Raw genomic sequence first — 22,012 nt, 5'->3', positions numbered from 1 at the left:
TATGTCAAAAAGTTGAAAAATCAAAGTGTGTAATGACTGGGGGTGGGAGGATGAACAGATTCTGGATGATGGGATATCAAGTTAGAGGAGGGATACGATCTGAAACCAGCTCTGGAGTGAGGCGTGGGCACTGAAGGACGGGCTGCGTTCAGGGTGAGCTCCACAAAGTAGCTCGTGTTTTTCTGGGAGGAAAGGTTATAATCCTGTGTGGCTATTTTGGGTCAGTTGTTTGCATGCTTTTGCCAATTGGCCCAATTTGCTTAAAATGTTCGGAATATGGGATAGCAGGACATGCTAGAAATTAATCATCTCATCAGGCAAGAATATCTCTAAACTTTTTTTGAAATGCAATTCCAACTCCCTCAATACCCAGTTACTGTGACACATACAATACAAAAACATGGTGGTCCCGTATTGCTAATAGGGACCCAGACCAGTGGAGGAAATACTGTACCAACAAGCCCTCCTCGGGCCCACGTGGGCTGGGAAAGAGTCAGTAAGCCATGCGGGTCCTCCAGACACCTCGGATGATAATGGAAATGGGACTGTTATATTTCTCTTCCAAATGGCTGGTTATTGCCCATCTTTAAAAGCAGAAATAAACAGATTCGCTCGAGGAATCCTGACTGACTACATGGGTGGCCCCATTTAACGGGTAAAATTCCTATGTAGGAATATATTCAGCTTCTAAGTTAGACACACACACACACACACACACACACAGCATTTTCAAGAGCAAAAGCCCCTGGTTACCAGTTCGAGTTACTTTAGCATAATAATGAAAGACTGCCACTCCCTTCCGTCTGTGAGGAGGAGAGTGTAGCTTCGGCCCCCCGCATCTACCAGCACTTCGTGTGCCTTTGTAGTTCCTTCCAGGAGGTGCCAGTGCAGCTCCCTCCTATGCACACACTTGTTAGCACACATTCAGTCACACTGTGCACACATTCTCACATGTGCACAGGAAGCCTACTCCTTCTGACTCTGACCACAAAGCCCAGCACATTCTCATGGAAATCCCCGCCTGCTCAGACATACAGAAACAGCGATGATCCAGCACACGTGTAAAGAGCATTTCATTAATAGATGGGTCGGGACATACTCCTCGCTGTGCATCATTGAATTGTTATGTATTTAAAATGAGACCTGTCGCTGATATTCCTTCCCAGCTCTCATACACTTCAAATTTATGATGTCAGTGCTTAGTGGCAATGACATCACAAGATGAATTCAAAGCAATGACTGCTTTCACATTTAAAAAGCTCGGCGCGCCGACTCTCCAGGCCTGCTAAGTGGGAGCACCCATGTCAGCGTGGCTATCTATAATCGCAACTGTTTAAAGGCTCATGAATTACACATGCAGTGGGTAGAAATGGAGGAACGGAATTTGACTAAAAGACCTTTTTCACCAAAAATTTGCTGAAATGGTTTCTTCTAATGTATTTTAGTGATTAATCAATTTGATTTAAAATGCTGGAATTATTTAAGGTCTGTACTTTAGATTTACTGTGAACTCAAAGCATGTTTATATTTATTGCATCAACTAAGTAAACAGCGTATGCTTAATGCCTTTAAAATGCTTTCCAGTAAAATTTAGGTCAGTACTTACGTGTTAGCTCTCAGCCACGAAGATACATGGACACACTTGGTGAGCAGTGTGCTTCTCCCACAGTGCTTTGTGTCATTTCTGCAATTTTATGTCATTGGCAGAAACTCAGTATCAGCTGCAACCAGACACTTACAGGTGCTTTACTGGCATTAATTTTCTGTATTTTTCAATATTTATACACGTCCTTCTCTCAATTATGTTTATTTTCTTTGAAGGACAAATGATTCTGCCACGTAGATATTCTTTAGAACATAAAACTACATAGAAATACGCAAGGGGCATTGATTTCCTCCGCACACGGTGTGCTGCTGGGCACGGTGTCAATACAGAGAGGACCAATAATGACTGAAAATGAGGATTATTTGAAATGTTAACCACTATCTGACCCTATTACGCACTGTTTTCTCCCATGACTATACGGCTGTATTAATGGCACCACAAAACCAGGCTGTCTAGAAAGAAGTATTTTACTTCCCTTCTCCAGCGAGCAGTTCCCGAGTCTGACCCGGATTATTGCTGGTACATCTTCATGGAAAAGTGCTATAATGGACACTAAAAAAATACACGGAAGTAACGCAGCTAGACGTGTTCAAAGAAATAGTTTGATGACATGTTGGCATCGACCAAATCTCACGTCTCGCCACTGAGGATGTTGCGTGGGATACAGGTCTTCCCCGCCACCTCGGAAAGACCAGAGAAAAGGAAGTGACGAATGTCAGTCCAAAGCACTTGCATCTGTCAAGTGAAAACCAGGAATTGATATAGAACTAATTCTGCCAGTTGGGGCATGGACACACCCTGGTGGCTACATTCACCAACAAGCAAAACGTCCTCCTGAACGCTGGCCTCTGGTTTAAGGTGCCATGGAAATTTATAAGCTGGAAAATGGGAATGACAAGCTGAGAGTTCAGTTGCAAAATTGAGGCCCCTGGAAACTCCAGATTCAGCAAAAAAGTCCTCCTCAGGGTGGACAGTGTTGGCCCACATTGGCCAGGTGTTCCAGTCCTGGGGTCTCGGAGGCCAACCCCAAATGATCATAGGGTCCATTAATGTTCAGTTTTTGGAAAGGTAGAGAAGTCAGCGGACAGGGTGAATTTACCTCTCAGTAGAAGGAAAGGACACAGGATTTGAGGGCTCTGTCTCATGTTTGTAATTGTTCCTGCTGTCCACATTTCTACATCATTCACATGGAGTGATTTAGGCCAGCGCACCCTTTATCTCCACTACCTGACATCTTCTGTGCAGTCTCACATATTGGGAAGTCTTCAGGGGATTTTCTCTCGGAGGGCACTTCCAATCTGGTATAGTCAACTCAGAGCTCATCCTGTTCTCCTGCCAAGCAAACCTCTCTTCCTCACAGAGATCCTTTCTGTGATTGGTGTCACTCAGTTTGTTAAGCCCTGGAGATCGTCCCAATAAGTGGTATCAACCTGTCCCCCTCCATCCTGCTGTCCTTTCAACCTTACCTGGGTTTCAATATCTCAAGTTCCTTTTTGTAACTGGTCATCTTCCTTGAGGAGATTCAGCCACTGCTATGCCATAGCACAGGCATCATCTGGGAGACTGAGTCTCCTGCCCCACCCCAAACCTTCAGAATCAGAATCTGCATTTTACCAAGTGTTCCCAGGTGATTCGTGTGTGCACTAAAGTTTAAGAAGCTCTGTGGGGTCCATACTGATCTCCGTGACATGCTAGGAATCAAGGTTAGTATTACCTTGGACACATTGACTGCCCCTGGCTCAGACACAGCCCATCAAGCTCCCGGGGCTGCTCACATCCTGAGTTTGTCTAAGAGAGGCAGGGAGGGTGGGAGGAAGAACACGAGGCCAATTGGAGGGCAGGGCTTCCCCAAACCTGGCAACGATTCCAATTAGCCTTGGTTGGGTCCCTGTATTTTTTTCAGGATCAATTTTGTGTGCAGTGACTCAGTGGCTCTGCCCCCTTCCTGCCTTCTTTCTCCTCTAACAATCTCATCCTCCTCCAAGAAAATCCATTTCTTTGTTGATCATCCAGAATTTTAAAGCTACTTATCCAAAGCTTCTTATGGGGGAGTGTTAATGCTAATGGATTTAGTGCTAACCACAGCAGTCAAGATGGCAACCACATCCATGAAAGGATATTCCTGCTTCCTGCCTCCGTAATGCCGGGGAAGCAATCAATAGGGAATTTGGAAAGGACGTGAGTGTGTGAGGGAGAGGACACAATCTCCTGGTGTTGACAAAGGTGCGCCGCCTTTCAAGAACTCACCGAAAGTTGGTGTTTAAACTTTGAACATTTGAACTGTTACCTCTGACTGAGGAGGTCAGCCTTGGTTCACCCCCAAAGTCACCAGGAAGAATGGTCTAGAGCTGCACTGTCCAGAATGAAGGCCATGGACCACACATGATTCCTGAGCATTCAGAGTGTGGCCAGTCCTCTCGGAGCCGTGCACTGTGCATTTAGAAGGCTTAGTATAAAAAAGAATATAAAATACTCAATTAGTAATTTTACGTGGACTACCTGCTAAATCCATAATATTCTGGGTGTATCGGAGTAAATAGCATAGTGTTAAAATTAATTTCAACTGTGACTTCTTAGATTTTTAAGAGTGAGACTAGTAGAAAATCCGAAGTGCACATGTAGCTTGCAGAATCTTTCTATCAGGTAGCAGCAACCTAAACGCCCCGAGCAGCCTCCCAGGCAGGCAAAGGCTAGGTCCGCTTGGGCTCGCACCCTGATTTAATTGTAATGCTAATTTACAGTGAAGTAGGAGACCCCCAGACTTAAGCTGCGGTTATAGGATGCAGCTGTGGCTTGAGTGGCCTGAGCAGGGGCAGAGAATGGCAGAAATATTAAGTGATAGATATTTTTATTTGAATCCATTTTTCCCTCTTTACACCATACTATCCAGAAAATTGATAAGCTTTCATAAACAGTCTAAAGGCGATTTTCACTAGTTCAGGGAAAATTTCGGAGATGGTTTTGCTGGAGCTAAAGCGAAGTCATTCGTGTTTGAGAAAACATTCCGGCGATAGATCAAATCTTAATAACAAATGAATATTGAACACCTATTATGTGCAAGGTGCTGAGTCATGAAAATATTTCATGTTTTACAGAGGAGGTGGCAAATAGAACACGAAGCTATTTAATCTATTAGACCCAGTATATCTAAACAAAATAGGTGGGACAAGGTCAAGAACATATGACACTACAGAGTTGTGTCTTTATGAATTAGGTGGGTTGACTGCTCCATGCCTGCATCTGTTTGCTTTAACCATCTCTGCACTTTCACATCAGCCCTCAAAGTTTCTCCCTTTCTTCTACTTTACCGAGAGTATTAGCTATGTTTTTTCTGGAGCATAGGGGGATCGAATATTAGGCGAATCTTGTATCAAATCTCGCCAGTTGGAATGGATGAATTGTCAATAGTTGGAACAAATGTGCTACATTTGGTTTTTCTTGGGGAAGAATGTGATGATGAAATTAGACTCAGATTGATCTGTGGTTGCCAAATACTGAATCCTTAGGATACCCCAGATCAGTCATTTATTTGTCTGTGGATTATTACGTGAAATATTTTTTCCATGACATCAACAGCTTCTAATATCTGTAACAGCTTTTCCTTTGACATTTTAAAAGGAATATTCTTTAAAACCCACAATACAGCCTACCAAAGCCCTATAAAGAAATGATCCAACATGAATAGAGACCAAGGGTTGGCAGTCTTGAGCAAGAAGTTGTAATGCTAAGACACATATTCTACATGGAAAAATGGAAAACCCGTCCCAAACCAAAGGAATTGATATATGCAAAGTCACGCATGGCAAAAGGGAGCAAGTAGAGCAGGTCCTCGAATGATGCTCAACTTCATGTCATTACAACGTTGACTTCACGGGGCCCCGTCTCTGTAGCGTTTGCATGTTCTCCCATGTCTGCGTGGGTTTTCTCCAGGTCTGCTTCCCTCCCACACCCCAAAGGTGTGCACTGTAGGGGAATGGGCGTGTCTACATTGTCTCAGTGGGATTGCCTGTGTGTGTTCAGTGGAAGGGCGTCCTGTCCAGGGTAGGGTCCTGCCAGGCACCTTGGGGGGCGGGGGGGGGCTCAGGCACCTGAGACCTGAACTGGAATAAGTGGGTTATTTATTTTTATTTATCATTCTTAAATGTATGTATAGCTCACATTTATTTTAGTGTTTAATATTAGAAGTGTTTTGGGTCTTTATTTAAAAGTTTGGTGATGTTTTTGTGATCAGAAATATGCCCTATAAACTTACTTCTTGTTTACATCAATTAGCCTGTGGTCCAATTGGTTTGATTATATGTCATTTCTCTTAAAGTCGCAGTTTCCAAGAACCTCTCTAGTATGCTGAGTGAGGACTTACTGTATCTTATCAGGTCCATGAGCAACAGTGCGTTCACATATCCATTGAGAGGAGGTTGTGCTTTATAGGCCAATGTTTCCCAGGCACCAAGAGCAAAATCCAATGGGTTGTAACCAGAATTAAAAAAAAAAAAAGAATAGCATAAAAATAGCAGCAGTCAATGCAATTTGTAAGAGTAACTACTGTTTTGTGAAAATCTTGCTTTAGTTGCATATGGGTATGTGTGTTAGCTTGTTCTTAGCCAGCATGGAAAATATATTTCTTGTTGTGGACAGTAGTCAAAAATATTTAAAGAACATCACAAAATACATTTTAATGGGTAGCCATTAAAATAATGAGTCTGAAGTCTAGGAAAATTATCTTTCCCCAAAGCCACAGAACTGATTAATAAGAGATGTGGACATAGAAAGCTAATGACGCCCCATAAACTTGACTGGACCGCGCTGCTACTGTATTTCAACCTCAAATAGTCCACAGTGGAGTCTGTACAAAAGACTCTGCTTCCACTTCAAAGTAGATGACTTTGTGGATGACTTTGCAGAACACAAATAAGACGGAAGTTCACTGACAGAAAGTTTTCTTCCGGTTGTTATTAGGTTTAAGTACCAGCAACTATTTCTATGTTTAAGAAAAAGGTGGCAGCTATTTCCTCTCTTCTGAACGGTTCTGGGTGAGAAATACAGGTGGACAGACAGCGATCGCTGGGCAGCAGAGCTGGTGAGCGCTCATGGAAGAGCTGGCCGCTTTCCTCGGCTCCCTCGGATTATCTGGCTCAGTTGAGAGCGAGGTCATGAATTTTAACCAACTGCCACAGGGTCATTCAATAGCTGTGGGTGCGGGGTCCAGGGTGGTTGGCATGGGAGCCAAAAAAGTCTGAATGAAAGTACTTAAAAGAGATTAAGCCATTTTAAGCCACTGTAAGCTATTGCAAACCACTATGAGTCATTGTAAAAAGTGACATGGAAGGGGAAAACCTTTGTAATCATCACAATGTAAGTTCCAAATGGAAAACTAGTTAAGCATGTGTCTTCAAATACAGGGGTATAAGATAGTCATCAACTTTTGCCATGTTACTGAGATACATGTGTATGCATCTGTAAGGTCAGCAGCAGCCTCATTAGATGCGTATTGAGAATGCAGTGTTACAAGCGTTCCAGTGCTGGAGAGATGAAAATCGGGCTGAGAAAAAATGAGTGCTTTCTCTTCCTCTCATCAACTCCCCCTGAGCCCCTGAATCTTAGTACAACCCCCACAAAAGTAGCTCTCTCATACCTAGCAAACCCGGAAATGCCCAAGTGTCCTTTCAGTAATAAGCATGAAACATGAGCCTCTTTGTAGAAATGTAATCTCCCTTTGTCTCCGTAAGTATTTTAGGATTGACTCAGGCAATTGTTCCCTAAGAATTTATGGACTGCTTATGTACACCCATAGAGACATACGCACATACCTTAGGCAACTATATTGGGATATCTACAGAATTACTTTTACATTCCTGGTAGAATAAATATTTTGAAGGGCAGCCAAATTAACCGCACCGGTATGTTTATTGACATCTTAATTATTGTAAAACCATGCATGGATCTTCATACAACTCTCATGATCATTAACCTACAAACCATAACCTTCTGGATGTTTACTGTGGCGCAGGGCCTGTCATGACACATGCTTTCAGGGCCGCTCCTGTACTGGGCTGTGCTTTTCACACAAATGGAAGCCACTCTGCATTTTCCATTTAAAACGCGGAAGGCAAAGTGCATCATAACAGGATGTAACCGCGTGTTAATCAGATTAGCACACACTTCAGAGGCCTGGGCTTTTGCCTGCGCTCCGGTTAGATCACATGTCATGAAGGTAATGAGTGGCTCGGCCGGGAGCCCATTGTTTTCCTTCTGGAAAGGTAGAGGTGGGCTCGTTTTCATCACGGCGAGCACGGCGAGGCAGGGGCACCGTGAGCAGCAGCTAAAGGGCGCTAAGTGGGAGTTAGAATTCACAGGCGCTTCTGCCACTGGTCAAACAGAAATTCCGTACTTATTGGATGGCACCACAGAACTCGAGTGACCTATTGTTAAATTATTAAATCTTCATGATCCCAGCAAATACAAGCCAGTGGAGTCAATATTAATGTTCAGCACATGGCAGGTTCGACGTTCTGTGTCATTGTGAGTAGCACGGTGTGCAGCGATGGAAAATGGAAAATGCAGTGCGTCCAAACACAGAACCCAATGCAGATATAACACATGCCATGTAACATGGTATCATTGTATTTAAAGGATGATTGATCTTTATCAGTGTTTGGCTTTGCAGAATCCTAAATGTGCAGGCAGGACAGCGCACAGAAAAGGCAAAAACCCGGATGGAATTTAGCTGAGACTAATGATAATCAAGGAATCAGACAGACAGATAAATGGAAGCCAATTACTTTGTTGAGTATTCAATTGATAGTTACCAGTAGGTGCCCAGCTCACCCAAACTTCCTCTTCATTGTTACTGACAAATAACAAGCAGAAAGCTAATTTCCTTTGGATCTAAACATTTTTGTTTTTCTTGGCCTGGGATTAGAGTGAGTGGAGCACAGAGAGAAGCACTCACTTACCTCCTAATTTTTTCCTAACTGGGAATCCAAGGTTATTTTAACACTAGAGGCCCAGTGCACGAAATTTGTGCTTGGGAGGATCCCTAGGCCTGGCCGCAATCAGGGCTGATCTGTGGGGCAACTGCCCCCCACAACTCCGCCGGCACCCGCCTTGGCTGGCCTGGCGCCACCCACTCGCCTGTGTGGAGTGTCTGTCCCCTGGTGGTCAGTGCGCGTCATAGCAACCGGTTGTTCCACTGGTCGTTCCGCCATTCAGTCGATTTGCATATTAGGCTTTTATTCTATAGGATTGGGCCTTGTTTTCTTTCCCTGTGTCCCAAGTCCAGGATTGTAGCCTACGTGGAACAAGAGAGCAATCAGTTTTCAAAATGAGAACCAGAGTGAAATAATCTTAATTTTCGAGTATTACAAGGGTGTTACTTTACACACAGGATGGATTCCTGTGCATTACCCAGTCCAGATGCCTGCCCACCTACAAAGTGCGTGGTACTAAAAGTTAAGACATGTAGATGTTGAGAAGAAGGTGCAGAATAGGTTGGAAGGTGGGCAAAGGGGAGAGACAGGAGAGAGCAAAGAAATGGCAAAGGAGATAAACAGAGGAGGCAGCGCAGAGGAGAAATGATAAGGCTAGAAGGGCAGGAAGATAGAAATTGGGGAGGGCGGGAGAGGAGCAGCGAGGTGAAGGAGAGACTGGAATGGCCCTCTCACCAGGCAGTCAGGCGAGTCTAAGTGGACAGTTCACCTTTGCTCTCAGTCTACAGAGAGGTGATAGTGGGGGTGACGGATTAGAGGAGCTCTAAGAGTATGATTTGAATGTTTTGTGACCCTGTGGCTCTATGACCAGAATCTTTACTGCCAACTCTTTCCCGTGTCCAGTAATGAGTCTGTCCGTCCAGTTTTTTTTTTTAATGAGAAAGGATTTCCATTTTAACAGGGGAAAATCCACATTGGTCGCATAAGGAACCCCTCAAAACTCAGCAGCGCCCACATTGCTCAGCCTGACCACATGTTTTTTTGGGTCATTCAGCTTTCTCTCTCTCTTTTTTTTTTAAAAAATATTTTTTTTTATTGATTTCAGAGGGGAAGGGAGAGGGAGAGAGAGAGATAGATACATCAATGATGAGAGAGAATCATTGATCGGCTGCCTCCTGCACGCCCCCTCCTGGGGATCGAGCCTGCAACCCCGGGCATGTGCCCTTGACCTGAATTAAATCATGACCTCCTGGTTCATAGGTCGACACTCAACCACTGAGCTACATCGACCAGGCCAGCTTTCTCTCTGATTCAGAGTAGAAACCACATAAACCAGAGTGTCTTTTCCTCCACACAGCTGCCAGTGTACAGTGGATGTTAGCAGCATCCTGGTCTCCACCCACCGGATGCCAGTGGCACACACTTCCCTACTCCCCACTTGTCCTACCCCCATTTGTCCTCACTAAGAATGTTTCCAGACACAGCCCCATGTCCTCAGGGAGCAAAAGTCGTACCTGATTGAGAACCAGGAGCCTAAATTAAAGGTAGATCTCCCAGTCAGGACGCCCAAAGAGCCCAGATAAAATAAATAAGAAACTCTTTGTATTTCATAGCACATATTGCCAAATGCTTCAGTAAATGGAAAACAACCCCAGATCCAAAGATAAAGTTGTAATAACCTAAGTCTATTAAACACACACACACACACACACACACACACACACGCATGCATAAAGCTTCCAAATTCCACAAAGGAAGTAAATTTGAGTTTTAAATAATAATCTGAGGCAGAGAGAGGAAATCCAAGTGCAGTGCAGGTGGGTTTGAGAGAGAGAGAGAGAGAGAGAGAGAGAGACTCCCCTTTTAGGTCAACGCCCACCTGATTTAAATGTAGCACTTGAAACAGCCCGTGTGAATTTAGGAAACACACTTGAAATCTCTCCAGAGGAGCGGAAAGCTGCAGCGGGCTCGGTGTAGGCGCGCCCATCGCCCATCGCCGACTAGCATCCCGGGCAGCAGGAAGCAGCCGGCCCCTCAGGTCAGGCCTTGTGTTGGGAGAAACCAACACCCGCTGAGTGCCCGGGTCGGTTTCTCCTCCTAGCGATGCTCCAGGGGAGGGTGGGGCTGACCAGCGTGGGCACCCAGGGCTGTGCCGGGATTCACTGGGTGAAGGCCCGGTTCATGGACCTGTCCTGCACGCGGCCCTGCGGGTGCGCCACCCAGTGAGGGAGTGTCGCTCACAGGGAGCTTTTCTTTTCTCTGCAGGGTTCTCAGCCTCGGGGGCCAGGGCTCACCTAGAAGGCTGGGGGTGGGGGGGTGGGGGGAAGTTCAGCTTGCGGGGCTCCAGCCCAGCGTTCCTGGCTCCTGAGCTCTGGGGTGGGGTCTGGACCCTTCCTTTCTCACCAGTTCCCATGGGAGGCGGATGTGCTGGACTCTACCTGCCCTCGGTTCCCCGAGTGACCCAGCCACAGAGCCACCCTGTCAGGTGCTGGTTGATGTCCTTGCCCAGGGGTTTGGTGAGTGGTGCCCATCTTCCATTCGCTTCTGTGTGGCCTTTGGCTATTTCGCTGATTTTTTCCTATAAAAGCCTTGTCTCCTATAGAATATCTGCTCCGCCTTCCACCGATCCCACAGCGTAGAGCACACAGTAGGTCCCGAATAAATGAGCCCTGATTACAGAATGAGCCGAGACAATGTCAAGTGTCAAGTTACAGTAGGGCTCATCCTTTGGGTGTTTCCTCAGCAGCAGCAGCGATGTGTTAGCGGCTCTAACGCCGGCCCCTTTCTCTCCACCGTGAGGCTATTTTTCCTTCCCGCACAGAGGCCTCGTGTGGGAAGAACGGAGTCCCATGTGATGGCTGACAGGCTTCAACACGAGGAGCATGTAAAACGGCTCTACAGCCACACTCCTATTTTCATGAGCTAAGTGTATTAGTAAAAGCCAGTCCGTCCCACCCTCCTTTGCGGGAGCCGCAAGCAGCTGGAATTTATGGGACGAGGACGAGCTCCGACAGTTTGTTTGACACGCACATTCCGCTAAGTGACAGCGCTGTCCTGCTCAGGCGGCTGCCAGCCGGGCGCTGGGCGGGGTCCTGCCGACGCGGGAGGATGGAGAGGCGGGAGCGGGAGGATGGAGAGGCGGGAGCGGGAGGATGGAGAGGCGGGAGCGGGAGGATGGAGAGGCGGGCCGGGCAGCGGCCTCGCGGGGAGCAGCCGCACCACCACGTGCGCGTCATGGATCCTGCGTGGGCCCAGCCACCTGCCACCAGCCGTCAGGGCAGCACTGCGCGTGACGTGGCTGCGCACTGGCCTTCTGTTTAATGGGAGCGTTAGCAGCTTTATTTGATTTTTTATTTATATCTCACAATTCTCAAAAGGCTATTCTGCTGTCAGAATGAAACTATGTATATACTGCCGAGCCATTGGCGGCCATGTGTGTAAATAAGAGATTTCTCCTGCCCACGATTCCTCAAGGGTCACTGAGAAGTCCCCCCGTTAATACCATGAGCTGTAAGAGAGAGGGACATAATCTCCCCGCTCTGATTCCAGACCAAACCTCCAGGCAGCCTCTCAACTGTGGAGAGGACAGGAATCTTTCCCCTTTCCTTTCCTCCTCTTACTTCTGCATGTGATGCCATATCTATATCTATATCTATCTGTATCTATATCTATATCTATATCTATATCTATATCTATATCTATATCTATATTATCTATATCTATATCTGTATCTATATCTATATTTCTAATCTATATCTATATCTGTGTCTATATCTGTAGATCTATATCTGTATCTGTATCTATATCTATAGCTATATCTATATATCTATACCTAATCTATATATAATCTATGTCTTTATATCTATGCCTGTCTACACCTATATCTCCGTATTTACATATATCTAATCTATATCTATTTGAACTTCAGATGCAGACACGTAGTAAGATATTTGAAATTGAGATGGTTCCAGAAAGATCCATGTCACTGACCTTTGTAAGTGTCATGTTTAAAGACCGAGGTTTTCCAAGGAATGTGTGCTTTTAGCACTGCAGCTGCCTGCCAGGAAGAACCCAGAGGTGCTTCTCCCAGCTTTCTGAGCGTCTCTTCTGCACCTGTCCATTCCCACCTCACAGTGAGGGTAGAGCACGGCCCCCGGAAAGGCCACGCTGCCCCAGAGGAGACACAGTGAAGCGACTCCCGCAGGTGTGGCATAGGCACCTGGCTGTGTGGCGGGGGCAGATGTTCGGATGACTTATTGCTCTCTCTTCCTTGAACAAATCTGCAAAGAGCTTTTCTCCATTTCTGTAAGTAAGTGTGACCTCTTTAATGTCATTGAAGAGACCTGGGCCAGGAGACGCTGAATATAAAAGATGATGAAAAGCCGACACAGAGTTACAGAAGTTAAAGCGTATACTTACAGTTTGCAGTAGCCAAGACCTGGAAACAGCCTAATGTCCGTTGACGGATGAATGAGTAAAGAGAATGCGGTATTTACATACGATGGAATATTATTCAGCCTTTTAAAAAACGAAGGAAATTCTGCCATTTTCAACAACGCGGATGGACCTGGAGGATATTTTGCAAAGTGAAATGAGACAGGCACAGAAGAACAAATACTCCTGCTCCCAATTATACGAGGAATCTAAAATAGTCAAACTCATAGTGACTGCCAAGGGCAGGGGGAAGGGAAAACAGGGAAATGGGGTGGTTTAGTCAGTCTCCATCATCCCAGATGAGTGAGTCCTGGAGATCTACCTCCCAGCATCGTGCCTGCAGTTAATCCTGTCCAGCTCAGAGGAGAGCGAGAGCATTGGTTTCCATCTCTTCCTGGAACTTGGTGCCATATTGCTGGCCCAGCTGTCTACACTGTCTGCGGACAAATGGATGTGACCTTTAAGTAGCTGAGCTGTGCATGTCTAATTTTCCTTCTAAACTCACCAATCAGATGACTCTCCTCCCCTACCCCTTGAGGTGCAAATGAGGGGCCAGAGGAGGCCTGGACTGATTTACAAATGGAAGCAGTGGAAATGGATGGGAAGAAACGTCACCCCAGTACCTGAGAGTTGACGACACACAGGCAGGGGTGCAGCTTGCTCCCTTGCAAAGACACCTGGCGAGGGAGCAACGGGAGGCTGAGCTCCAGCTCCGTCAGTCAGCAGGAATGTGTCCACCCAGAAGAAGGGGTGCCATTTTCTCCTCACAAGGCAGAATGTGCCTGGGGTGGAGTCTGCCTGGGAAGCCATTCTTTAACAATTTGGCCATAGGGGGCATCTTACAAACTTTTCTACCTCCCCCCCCCCCCACAAGGATATAAAGCTCCCCTTGTCTCCTGTTTTCTTGATCATTTTCCTGCATTCGTTCCTTACTGTTCTTCTCCACTCCGCTCAGGCTGATAGATTGCAGTGCGCTGGGATGGTGGATGGTCTGCATCAGTCAGGGTGGACGAGACCATTGGCTCTCTGTTCAGATAATGTGGGCTTGTCTTAGCTCTGGGGCCAATGGCGCGGCACCCTTGGCTCCTATTGGCTCACAGTGAAGAACAAAAGCTCTGAAGTCTTGCTCGTGCGTGCTGCCATTTCTAGCATCCCTCCTGCCATCTTCCATTTCAAAACTTAGTAAGTGGGACGTGCCGTTCGCTTCTGCCAGCTCATCCCCGGGACGTGTTGAGGTTGAGAGGTTGAAGTGGAGAGCTTGAACTCGTGGGGTTCTCTCCGGATTCCTCTGCTGTTGGTCTGGGCCTCTTGCCAAGCTTTCCAGTCTGAGGACCATGTCCTGGGCAGGGAACAGGAGCCACCTGGGGACAGGGCCAATGCCGCTCTTCTGTAGCCATAAGGCCCACCTGCGGCCTGGCTTAATGTTCGTTTGGTGAATCAGTGAATAAATGAGACACAATAGGAATTGTGCTTTCCCTTTGTCTCCAGTTTAGTGGATTTATCCTTTGGTTATTCTTTTCGTAACTCAGCACAAATCTAAAAAGTCTTTTAAAATATTTTCTGTATCCTAATTTCATTCTTTATAATTCCTTCCCTGTAAATTCCATACTCGTAAGGCAACCCCTTTCACTCTCTCACCCACTTCCCTTAGGGGACTGATCCAACATGCACCTCTTGAGCTGTTCTCATAGATTACTTGTATCTGGTCACTTTCCCTAGCGCAGAGCATGAAGCCAGAGGCAGATAAGCTGCGGTCCCATATGGGATAGGAGAGGGAGTGGCAGTTGTTCTGGAACACAGACACAAAAACCAATAGCGATGTCACACCCAAACTGAGTCTCAGTACAGGAATCAAGGGACCAAGAATGCTGAAAAGATGGGGTGCCTCACCCATGGGGGTGGGGGCGGGAGTGGGGCATGGGTGAATCCTGTTGATGTTGTAGGGAAGGCCTGAAAGAGGTTTTTAATATCACATTTGCCTGAAGGGTTTGAGGAAAATGGAGGAAGTTTGGAAGAATTTGGAGACTTCATTGTGGATCAAAGGACTTCCAAGCAGTCGTGAGGGGCCAACTGAGCTCAGTTATAGATTTGTAGTGGAGCCACTGGCAGTTTCCTGACTTGCTCCAGTATCACTGGGAGGCGAGATAACAAGAGCAGGGAAGGCATAGGGTTAGATTTGTGGAACACAGGGTGGCAGGACAGCTGCAGAGGAGGGAGGAGATGGTTAGAGCATTCTTGTCTCTAGTGAGAGAGGAGAAAGGAGGAGAAATGGGTGACGATGACCAGCAGGCAAGTCAGCTAAACAAATGGACCAACCAAAGGCAGAAGCTGACTAGCGACAGGGAAGGGGAGTGAGGAGGGAAGAGTCTAGAGAGAAGCCCAAGTCTAAAGGCCCGAGAACGGTGAGTGGGTGTCAGAAGGGGCAGACGGGGCGGAGGGGAGGGCGTTACTCTCAGACTGGAGTGTCACCTTCAGCATCGATCAGTGAGCAGAGCATGTCACGTGTGGCTTCCTGCAGGCGGGTTGCCAGAGGAGCATAAAGCCAAAGCTCAGGGTGGAGGGAAGAGTGGAGGAAGGGAAGGTCTAGGATGTGAAGACGTTATCAAGTGTCATGTTGAAACCAGCTATGCGGTGCGTTGGAGCTGAACTCTGTGAGGCACGCGTGAAACTCCTCAAAGGTGAGGAGACAGACAGCACTGCCAGAGAGAAAAAAGGCCTGGTGTCACAAATCACACCGACGGGGTGTGCACGCTCAGCCACGGCCAGCCCCGTGCTCCCTGTGTGAAAGGCAGAGGAGAAGAGAAAAAGAGAGACACTTTGTTTAAATTTTATTTCATTGGTAGATAGCCATTTAACAAAACAAAACCCCAGCACCTTTATTCTATTTAATGCCACTGAAAGGCAGTTATTGCTCCTTTTTTTCACATTCATTAAATGTTAAAAATGTAAAAAAGTTTCCTCTGTGACGTCTGAAGAGAGTTTCTTGGTCATGTTTGTGTGTCAGACCTCCCAGCTCTAGCTCTGATTTATTATTCATTAAGTTTTATTTCATTTTTGCTAACTAAAAGTGTTACTTTGAATTATGCACATTATTTTTGAAATTCTGGGAATACAAACAAAATTCCACATGAAATATTGTTTTGCAGCCACATAACCAGCACGTTGCATGAATTATTCGGTCTCCTCCTTCGCGTCTCTTCCTGAGATGGCTCTCCCGCATGGAAAGAATTCTCAGGCCACTCGCACAATGACTGGAAATGATCACCTTGTTGTCATGGTGACAGATGACGTCACCTGCTTTCCCATCCAGTCAGCAGTTGCACACCTCCCCACGCACAGGGAGAGCTGCAGCTTTACTGACTGCTAAATGGAAAGACCTGCTGGTGTTCAGATCCATTCCCAGAAAATCCGAGAGGAGCCTCGTTTACATATTCCTGAGAGTTTTGCCCACCATGCTTTCAAATGACTGACGTCGCCAGGCTCCGGCTACGTGGACTAGCCTGTCTCACTCTCTCCTTGTTCTCTGATCATCTCAGAAGAAACACTTTAATGTTCTGCTCAATTTCCTCTTACTCTGTTTCACTCCAGTTAGCAAGGCGTGACTTTAAATGGCACCACCTTAAGTAAAAAAAAAAAAATAGGTTAGTTTGAATGATCTTTGGAAGTATTTTGAAGGTAACATTGCAAATAGTGCATAATTTTGGGTTGATATGACTATGTCACTAATTTATGGTGAGTAGGGATTTCTTGTCATTGGAAGGATTCCCCTCCACATATTCGATGGATCAGGTCATCTCTCTATACTATTTTGCTCTAAATTGTGTGCCCTAAAGAAACCAGTTTCCCCTACTTGCTTCCTATTCAAGTCTCAAAGTCAGAGTTCTGTCTCGCCTTCCTAAGCTGACCAATCTTCCTACGCCCATTTTTGTCTTTAAATTTCTGGGAGTGTCTAACTCGCTGGTTTTACTGGTGTGCCCCACATGTCACTGGTTCTTATGCATCTTAGCGTCCTGGGCTCAAGTGTCACGTCCTCCAGGACCCCTTCATGTGTGACCCTCTTGCTGCCCTCTTGTGCTGGGACAAGTGCCTCCCTTAGGACTCCTCTCCTTCCTATCTAGGCACTGGCTGATGGTATTTTAATGATTTGTTCACACCCTGATTTCTACTACTGGATTTTGAGCTTCTCAAGGGCAGGGCAATGTCGTCTCCTTCGTATTTCCAGTAGTAAGCATAGACTAGGCGACCCGAGCATGCATGCGGAGGGAAATAATGCACCAAACCCAGCAAAACCCAGGACTCTTGTGGCCAATGCATTTTGGATCCTTAACAGCGTCAATATAGAATAATTAGCAAAGCAAGACTTGATTTAAAAATTTTTTAAAAAGCAAGACAAGGTGAAATTGGATGTTTCATATTGTATCTTGTTGAGCAAATAGACTGGTTTCCTCCACTATCCCTGTAAAACGGGGGAACGTGCTGGGGAGAGAGAAACAACTGCAAAGGAATATACTTTTATCATTAGCTCCTCAAGCCCAATTCCAGCAGGGAACTGAGTCACTTGTGGGACAGAAGGACTTTTTTTCTCATCGGGGATCAAGTTTGACAAAACGATTCAAATGTCCACTGATGTAAAGAGGTAAAGAAAACGTGGTCAACATAGACAATGCAGTGCTATTCGGCCTCTGATACAGAAGGAATCCTGTCACATGTTGTAACATGGGTGGAACTTGAGGACATTGCGCTAAGTGAAACAAGCCAATGGCAAAAAAACACCAACACCGCGTGATTCCACCTCTTTGAGGTATCAGAAATCGTCCAAGTCATGGAAACAGAAAGTGCCGGGTAGTTCTGGGGGCTGAGGGGACGGGGGAGGAGGAGTTGTTTTTCAACAGGTATAGAATCTCAGTTACGCAAGATTAAAAAGTTCTATATCTATTGTGAAACACTTTAAAATGTTTGAGACGGTAAATTTTTGTTAGGTTTTCTTTTGTTTGCTTTCACCACAATTAAGATAAAATAAAATACTCTCAAAGGAACAAAGAAAGAACTAGGTTAGATGCTGGCAAGGTGGGTGTTCTGACATCCCTCGTGCCCAAACCCAGACTTTGCTTCTCTGGCTCTGAGAGCTCCAGTGATGACAGGAGGCAAGAGAGGCCACCCGGGAGGCCAGAGTCTGTCCTGCTTCTGCACCACCAGCACCATGGTCACCCACCTTTCCCCCGGGCCTCATGCCGGTGCCTGGAGGCAGACTCAAGGCCGGCGCTGTCTCTAAAGGATGAGCCAGTCTGTGAAGAGGCCAGCCATTGCCCCAGCTGCCGTAGAGGAGGCCCTGCTGCTGGTGAAGTTAGACAGGCAACGTGTTAAGGAATGTAAATTTCATACTGTGGCTAATGCAAGCTTCTGAGAGATAGCCTTTTCGCATGAAGTGAAATGATCAAATATATGAGTTAATGTAATTGCTCTGTTGGGTGGTGTCAGAGACGCTGAGGGAAAAAAAGATGTTTAGAATGGAAAAAGTGTTCCTTTTTTTCTTTTCAAAAAATAGGTTTTTATTGATTTTAGAAAGAGAGGAAGGGAGAGGGAGAGATAAAAACATCAACATTGATGGGCCTCCTCCTGCACCCCACTGCCAGGAATGGAGCCTGAAACCCACGTGCCCTGGCCGGGAATAGAACCTGTGGCCTTTTGATGTAGGGTCAATGCTCAACCACTGAGCGACACATTCCAGGCTAAAATAGAAAAAGTGTTTCAATGCACCAGTGTTCTTTGGCTGAGATGATTTGAAAATCATTGGAACACAGATTTAATGTCACAATGGAGGAAAAATGACATGCCTGGTGGCCCGAGAAATGAATGGGAATTGAGAAATTGGAAAGAGTGAGTGTAATTGGAAAGGGGGGCAGGTATAGTATTGTTTTAAGGTAACAATAGGTTTCATGGATTTTTTTTCCTGCATAGAATGGAAGACTTAAAAGCATAACTAGGCTGAGGGTAAGGAGTTAACAGAGAGGAAAAACTAGAAAATACTGAAATAGAGGGATAACTACAGAGGGAGTTACCAAAGCGACCATGACAGTCTAGAGCAAGAAAGAGGAATTAACATTTGAAGGGAGAGGAACACCTCTATTTTCAGATGAGGGAGAGAGGAGGATACATGTGAGACACTGGAATTTAAGATTTCTGAGGCTAAACGGGGTGTCAGTTGTCCTTCTAGGTTTGCAAAGCGACCGTTTAGAGCCAGCTTTTCCTAAGTATTGTTGTGCTTCATTTTGCTTGGGTTAATTTGGACTCATCATCTTCTCTCCAAGGAAAATTTGACTAAAGCAGTGAATGAAAAGATTCAAGGTGATGACTAAGGGTGAGTGATAGATTCCTCTTATCTCTACTGGAAGAGGACAGCTAAGACACAGAGGTTTTCCAAAAGCGTTTTTCATTGCATCGAGCATAATGCTTACTTGTTAGGTGACCTGGCATTTCAGAGAGGCTGTAGCCCAGGGCTGAGGTCAGTCCAAGAGAAGCCGTGAAGGGCATGTGTAATGCAAAATAAAATTGCTTAAATAATGCAGAATGTGGTTTGGGCTGACACTCAAATCATTTTCGTATGAGATAATTTCCCAATGATCTCTTTATAGGGAGACTGGAAGGTTGGAAATCTTTTTAAAATGTTTTTGAAGTTATTTCATGATGATTCAGTTTCTATTTCTGTTCAGAGTACCAAGATTATTTATAATCTTATAACTGCTTTTTCTCCCCAGCTATTTTTATATCGTTATAAAAGAACTCCTTCAAAATGGTAAATTGCTGACACTCTTCATATTGGCTTGACTATTGTTCCTCATTTCAAACTTTTTATTATGTAAATAATTGTATCATAAAATTCTCAACCCAAGCTCCCATGGAGATGTGTATTCCCAAGAAATGCAATCTTATTAACTTGCCCTGCTTTAAAGGGAACACGAAGGCACATTGTGAACAACATGCAGCCATAAGTGATTAAAATGTCCCTGGTGATAAAATGTTGACCCTGAGTTACCGGCAGCATCAACACTACCTGTGGGAGGTGGGGGTGTGGAGGGGGTGGAGTTTATGAAGTACTAATACAGACGAGATAAATTCCTGAGTGCAAAGGAAGATAACCGATGTCATTTTCTGTGATAAAAATATAACACATTCTCTAAAACATCTGATTCTGCACATCTGCTTTGACTATGTCCTTGCATCATCGGAAGAATATTGAGAATGACCGTATGTGGCTTCTCAGACAACATTTATTGGGCATTCAATGTTTAAAGACATCAATAAATGATCCTTTGGCCTTCTCTTCTTCAAGACAACTTTTCTTGATAAGAAAGACAAAACTGTCTGAACTGAAATATATATGCATATATATGTATACATTATAGGCATGTATATTTTTAAATGCTAATGGAAGTTTTGTTTGATCATTGTAACAGCTTGAAACAATTCTGAAAAATATGAAGACAAACATAATCATCTGAAATTCTATTGTCTTGAGGTTAATGAATTAATTAATTGCATTTTTTATTCAATAAATACCTATCGAGTACCTATTGTTCCCAAGGCATTATGGCTGGCTCTGGGGATAAAACAGTGAGCAAGCCCAGTTGATGTGGCTCAGTTGTTGAGTGTTGATTTATGAACCAGAAGGGCACAGTTCGATTCCTGGTCAGGGGCACATGCCCGGGTTGTGGGCTTGATCCCCAGTAGGGGATGTGCAGGAGGCAGCCGATCAATGATTCTCTCTCATCATTGATATTTCTATCTCTCTCTTCCTCATCTTTCCTCTCTGAATTTATATATATATATGTATATATATATATAGATATAGATATAGATATATATAGATATATAGATATATATATATATCTCCAATCCATTTTCTGGGTGAAAGGAAAAGCTGCCAAGTTCAAGTGGGATGCCGAACAGCAAAGGGCTCAGGCGCACTGAGTGGTCCTGCCATAGGGGCCCTACAGTGTGGTATTGCACGTGCTCTTACCCAAGACAGAAACTATGACAACAGTCCAGGTAAGACCCGGCAGCGACTTGGGCTAAGACAGTGGAATAAAAGTGGCAAGAAGTGGCTGGATACATCTGAAGTTGGAGCTAACGGGACTTGCTGATGAACTGGATGTGGCTTATAAGAGAAAGAAATGAGTCAAGAAGGCAATTAGTTTGCTGCCACACAGCTTCAGTATCGTGCTCAGCAACAAGACTGCAAATGCCTCCAGAGCAGCAATCGTGTTTATCTTAAGTCTCCCGCACCTCGCTTAGTGTCTGGCGCATAGTAGGGCCTCACAGAAAGTGCCTCGAGCATTTCAATACACATATGTGTGCCCAGCATGATCACAGAAAACACTGTGATTTATTTCACTCACTTAAATAAAGATGAATCAAAAGATCTGATAATTATGGAGCATGAATATTCTCAGCTTGATTATTTTTTCCTGTACAGGAAAATAGGAGATATATGAACAACACATGACCTGAAATAGTTCTGTTATTTTTTTCCCGATTCCAAAAGCACAGCTATTGATTTTATTTTTATCGTGGTGAGAATAATACTAACATTTGTCATCTCTGTCATTTAGCACTCAGTTCTTGTGCAACTATTAAAAGTTGCCCTTATAGATTGTGGCATAAATAACACAGGGTTGTGGTGTATGGTGCAACGTACCCTTTTGGGCGGGGGGTGGGGGGCGGGGGGAGCAGTGCCAGGTGCATGCTGTAATGTCATACGACTGGACGTTTGGGTAGCGATCAGTAAAGACAATGATGAGGATGCTTTATGGATGAATTATGTATCAATTGTTTTCCTGGAAAAAAAAATATGGTGGACAGAAACTTTATTTATGACTGAATTTCTTTAAAAGGGTTAGAAAGGTTGCTGTTTTATTGTATGCTCTAGGTTTTCAAATCAATATTTATACTTAGTCCCATGCTAATGCAATCCTACCCATTGGTTAAAATAAATAGCAAACAGTGACCTAGTTCCAATGCTCTCAAGCCAACTTGCCTAAGGGTAGAT

The sequence above is a fragment of the Myotis nattereri genome (assembly GCF_964212035.1).
Source record: "Myotis nattereri genome assembly, chromosome: 4".
Lineage (NCBI taxonomy): Eukaryota > Metazoa > Chordata > Mammalia > Chiroptera > Vespertilionidae > Myotis > Myotis nattereri.
This window is presented reverse-complemented; position numbering follows the sequence as displayed.